Consider the following 6092-nt stretch of genomic DNA (forward strand, 5'->3'; position numbering starts at 1 on the left):
TAGTGCTGGCAAACTATCGATAGTGGACACCATCGATAGTTGATGATAGTTTTTTGGGTCACTATCGATTGTGCCTATAGTCATTTTTTTTCGATAGTACGCTGCAGTCGATAGTCTCGATAGTGAGGATGAATTTTTATACCCGACCGCACTTGTGCACAAGGGTGTATTAACTTTGTTCGGATAACGGTTGTTTGTAACAGCCAAAACGAATCGAGATAGATATAGTCAAATGTATACATAAATGCTCAGAATGACATGACAAATCGTTTAAGCCATGTCCGTGTACACGATAACTCGAGCAAAAATTGAGATATCTCAACGTTGGTATTGAAAATGGGCCAACGAATCGATAGGAATGTATACAAATGTATACGATAAATCAAGCAACAATTTAGATATTTCAACGAAATTTGGTATGTAGGTTGCTCCTTATCCAAGGTAAGTTGGTATTGAAAATGGGTGAAATCGGACTGTATACACGCCCACTTTCCATAAAACGGTATTTTCGAAAAAATGCAAAGGCTGCGATATTTCAGTAAATATTAGGTTCAAATTGTTGAAAATTAGTATGTGAAGTAAAATTTTGGTACAAAATAATATTATTATGAAATTTTTGGAAAACCGGCGTGACTCCGCATAATAATGGTGAAATTCTGTATCTCAGTAGTCCCTTCTCAAACTCCTTACCAAACTCGGTACGAGCCTTGAAATCTGTTGAAAATCATTGAAATCGCACAGTAACCACGCCCACCGCCCTATATCTAACGGTAATTTACAAAAACGCGAAAACTGCGATAAATCAGTAACTACTAAAGGTAATTCATTCAAAATCGATGATTGTAATAACCACTGAGCTGAAAATTTGATTATTATAGATTTTTGGATAATGGGCGGAAAAGCAATTCGTTGAAAGTTATTCAAATCGGACTAAAGTTACACCCGCTTCCCGTATAACGGTAAATTTCAGAAATACGAAAACTCGGATATTTCAATACTTCAGGAGGCTAATTTACTAGAGCTGTAGCAAACCGTATGTATTCGTTACTGAGTAACGGGTACAACCCCTGATTGGAAGTATCGAATCGTTACTCACATAATATAAGCTGCCAACCGTCCTCCTTTGAGGAGGATTGTCCTCCTCAAACGTGATTTGTCCTTCTCAAAAATATTGTCCTTCTCTGTCCTCCTTTTGAGCAGAAATGTCCTCCTTGTTCTCCTTTTCAAGTTTTATAGCAGTGATGAAATTTTCAAAAATTTCGTTCAGAATATTATTATGGCCTAATCGTACACAACCATTGCATTTAAAAGGAGTTTACATTTTTTAACTTTCAGTTAAATGATGTAAACTTTTGATTCGACTAACCGCCTGTGGCAGTTGAACAAAGTAAACGCATTTTAGCAATATTTAATATGGCTTTCTCACGGCACCCCAATTACGTAGTTCGCTCTCTCATTCGTAATTCGCACTCCTATTACCCTTCCAATTACGTAATTCGCCATACTAAATTTTGAGAGCGAATCACCTCATTTGTTTGTAATTCAGATCCAATTACTCTGAAAATTGCGAACAAATCGCTGCCGTCTCTTATTTTTATCCGAAATTTATCGACACCAGTTCATAAATCAAAACTGGTACTTTTTCTGAGTACGGAAAGTAAAGTTTATACATATGTACATCACCAGTTTAATACGGAAACTTATAAATTTTTAGCAATGTGTAGCGAAGAAATAAAAACAAAACACAAAGATAGCGAACTGTCAAATAGAATTAAGAATGTGAACGTGGGAAAGGGGAAATACTATGTCCCCACGAGCACTGCCATTACGTAGTTCGCTTCTGAATTACTTTGGTGAATTACCCCGTTTGCACGACTCATTCCTAATTCGATTTGACAATTCATTGCGTTTTTTCCTTCATTTCCCCCCCCCCCCTTGCTTTGTTTTGATTTTTCCTATTCTCTCTTGCTTTGAGAGCTGAGTTCGATGAATTTCCGATTAAAATTAGAAAAGGCAGCGATTTGTTCGTAATTCGCATAGTAATTAGATCTGAATTACCTAAAATAGGGATGAAACGATGCGAGTAAATATATGTATGTACATACTCTATACTTTTCGATCGATACCAAGTAATTTTGGCATCGATACTTTTAAACTAAGTACCGAGTAGGTATCGAGAAACAAATACTCTTATAGAAACCCGATACTAAGGCAAATTTGGCTTCGGCCATTTTTCCTCTATTGATATTCCGAATATGAAGCGCCTTGTTCTTTAAGGCTGTTTAATTGGCAACCAACAAATGCGACAAAGTCGATATAGTGCAAAGAATACAAACTCCGATTGCTTCACCAAAGTCGATGTAATGCGACGTATACACGGCCCAACTGTTCGAGTGGAAGAGTGACTGGATGAATGTTCAGTACAGACGTTCCAACGCGACGTTAAGCTCACTGGGTTTTACGCGCGTTAGCATGTGAAGGCCTTGAGCAAAATGCAAGGAAATAGATACCAAGAAAAGACTAGTGGGAAATACAAAAGGTAGTGGGAGTCTAGCTCTGTTATTAAATAATATAATCAAAGAAGAAAAAGAGTAGGGTACAGAGAGTTGATTAAAAAAATCTTGGAAAACTGAAATATTCCAGAAAATTTAAACGCCATCTTCGCATTTAGTCTGGAGAAAAGTAGATGTCAAATAGAAAAATTATTCCAGCTCGCGGTATCTAGATACTAAAAAATCTTTAATATTTAATTTTTGCTTTTAATTTGCTTTTAAGAATTCTTTTAGTTAAATTTCATCCGTATCATTTTGTTTCTGTACTCTTCACACTTCCAATTGTATGTGGAATTCAACCTGGTTTGGCTCATAATTTTTAAGCCTATATTCGTGGGAAGTACAACAAAATAAGTCTTTTTCTCATATATATTTTATGAGAAATTTTTTTTCTTAAACAGGATTAACTATCTTGTAATTTTTTCCAGTGAATTGTCTATGTCAAATACCATTCATCATTAAACATGGTTAACTTATGACATAAAATAAAAAAATTTAACTTATTAAGTTCATAAGGAATACCTCCATAGCCAAAAGTATCGATATGAGTAGGTATCGATACTTTAGATCCGATATTTTTCAGGTATCGACACTTTGTTTCGATACTACTTCCAAGAAAAAGTATCGATACTTGCATGGTATCGTTTCATCCCTACCTACAAATGAAATGGTAATTCGAATGAGGTAATTCGCTCTCAATATTTTGTACGCGAATCATGTAATTCGAAGGGTAATTGGGGCGCCAATTATGAATGATAGATCCAATAACGAATGGGAGAGCGAATTACGTGCCGTACGAACTTAGTATAATTCGCGATCGTAATTGGAGGATCGAACAAAGTAATTCACGGTGCCGTAGGAAAGCCTTATTACCTTTTACAACACTGTGTGTGGGGAAATTTCATCTTGATAAAAGCATTTGTTAGATGGCTTAAAACAAGTATGTTCGTTGCATTGGAGCGCAAATATTCTTAAAAAATTAGAAAATGTGTTCTTTCACATCCTAGTACATAATCAAAAATAACATAGGTCCAGCGGCGGATCCAGACTTTTTTTTGGATGTTTTCCGGGAAATTTGCCACTTATTCTTATTACTGTAAACGAGTTATTCTTGTATATATATTATTTATGGCCTTAAAATGACCTATTTACTGAGAAGGAAATTCTCCCATTTGGAAAAATGTTTATTTCAATTTTAAAAGGTGTCAGTGGGCATTTGAAATTGTCTATGTAAAAAACATGTAAAATAAATTATTTTCGTTAAAAATGTTATAACTTTTGACCCGTTAAAAAAAAGTTTTAAAAGAGAGATAAACGCTTTTCTATGCATATTCTTATAGGGCATTAAATTCTCTAAGAAATTACCCTGAAATTGGTTGTCTTAGGGACGATTAAAAGTATTAAATATGTTAATGATATTGCTGAACGCGGTATAGCATTGGTACAAAATTATAAATTATAATTATAAAGCAATTAATTCAATTACCATTAAATGATTTAACAAGTAATTTTTAAGCAAAAAACACAACTGACTTCAATTCTCATATAAAAATTTAGGAGTACCGTTAATTCTTTCATGATCCAATGATCGGATCTAAACCAAATCAGTCTGGGACCACCTTAAGCGCTAACATACAAAAAAAAATATTCCGACGAATTGATAACCTTCCCCTTGTTTTGAAGTCGGAAATATTGTTAATATGTGGCGGTCTTATAATTATCTAACGCATTGTATTATTAACTTGTTTCACTTGTAATTAGAGAAACTTTGAATTGTTAATTTATTCGTTATTTATGTGTTAAAATTAATATAAAAGAAATGTTTGTGTTTTCAATGTGGAGAATTTGTCCCCCTGGAATGTTAAAAAATTCTGGTCACCTTACATAATAATATCGTTATACGATGTTTCCACGCTTCGTAATTCGCTCTCTAAGTAATTCGTGAATTACCCTGTTTCCACGACACACATTAGTAATTCGTTTGGCAGCTCTAGTTCTTGTTCATGTTCTGCGCTATTTATTATTATTTTTGTGTACTGCAAATATCGAAGATGGAGCTAAAATTTAAGTTATCATCAACAACTGGAAAAAGTGTCAGCAATTGGGACCAGGCCGGTGAAAACTTCGATATATTTCCGATAAATATTAGAGAAGGCACCGATTCGTTCGTCATTCGCATGGTAATTCGATCTGAATTACCTACAAATGAGGTAATTCGCTCTCAAAATTTTGTATGACGAATTACGTAATTCGGAAGGTAATTGGCAAGGCGAATGACGAATGGGAGAGCGAATTACGAATAAGAGAGCGAATTACGAATCGTGGAAATGCCGTATTACTCGCATTTTCCGTATATGCACCATTAACGTGAATCAATACAACACAACATATTCAGGCAGGTTCTGCAATTCACTTCCGAATGAATTTCAACATCTGCCAATTTGAATTCAACTTGAATTCGACTCAAATTCAATCGGAAGTGAATTTCAGAACCTGTCTGATCATGGTTGCCACAATTGGCAACTTTCTACCAAAATTGGTAACTTTTAAACGGTTTGGTAACTTGGTAACTTTTATTTCATTTTGGTAACTTTTCCAACTAAACATCTATCTGCATTACTAGAAAGAAATGAATTATGTTTTGAATGTGCGTAATTATAAAACCCTTCGAGTTTCAGTGGCAGCACTACTGACACTTTTACAAAATTACTTCGATTAAATTAGAGTCATCTCATATTCGAATACTGGAAATATTTGAATTACAGTGGCAGCACCAAGGGCTGCACTTTTAAAACAACTTTCGAATTTCTGCGATAAGTTTTAAATTCTACCCTCTCACATTTTAATACTGGCCATCTGGTAATTTTTGGTAAGGTCCATAAATCGTTTTGATTATTCCGGCAAAAAAAAATGTCGCGTGCTTTTTACCAGACCCATCTACCGACATGTATTTCGACGTACAGTAAATTATGAAAAACCAAAAAACTAGCAAAAAAAATTAGCAATTTTCGCAATTGACTCGAAATTTTGTACGAGTCAAACGAACGGTTAAAAGCACCCGCCACTTTTTTTGTGTGCCGGTGCTATTATTCCGTGAGTCGCAGGTCCAAGTATCGGCACATTCCGAAAGAAAAATTACACTGAAAATGGCACAACGCCGAAACCGGTTTGTCTCCAAACCAAATTTAACAAGGGACGATGGAAAATCGTTCCACAATACATCATACTCCTACCCTGTCGGAAACACCAACAACGAAAATGAGAACAACGGCACATGCAGTAATTAATTGATAGAAAAATATTTTCTAATAAAAAAAAATTATTGTAATTGTCAATAGCATTTTCAATATTGATAATTTATCAAGAAAATAGATCTAAACTTTTGTGCTAGAACTGGGAGTTCTTGATAAATTATCAAAAATTGACAAATTATAAAAATATTGAATTTGTTAAGTGCGCAGAACCGGTCTGTAAGTACATACATATTTGTTATGAAATATAGCAGTGTTATTCAGTATATTTTTTTCTCACTAAAGAAGT

This window comes from Rhagoletis pomonella, unplaced genomic scaffold, assembly GCF_013731165.1.
Source record: "Rhagoletis pomonella isolate Grant_MI unplaced genomic scaffold, Rhpom_1.0 Rhpom_scaffold_00003, whole genome shotgun sequence".
Lineage (NCBI taxonomy): Eukaryota > Metazoa > Arthropoda > Insecta > Diptera > Tephritidae > Rhagoletis > Rhagoletis pomonella.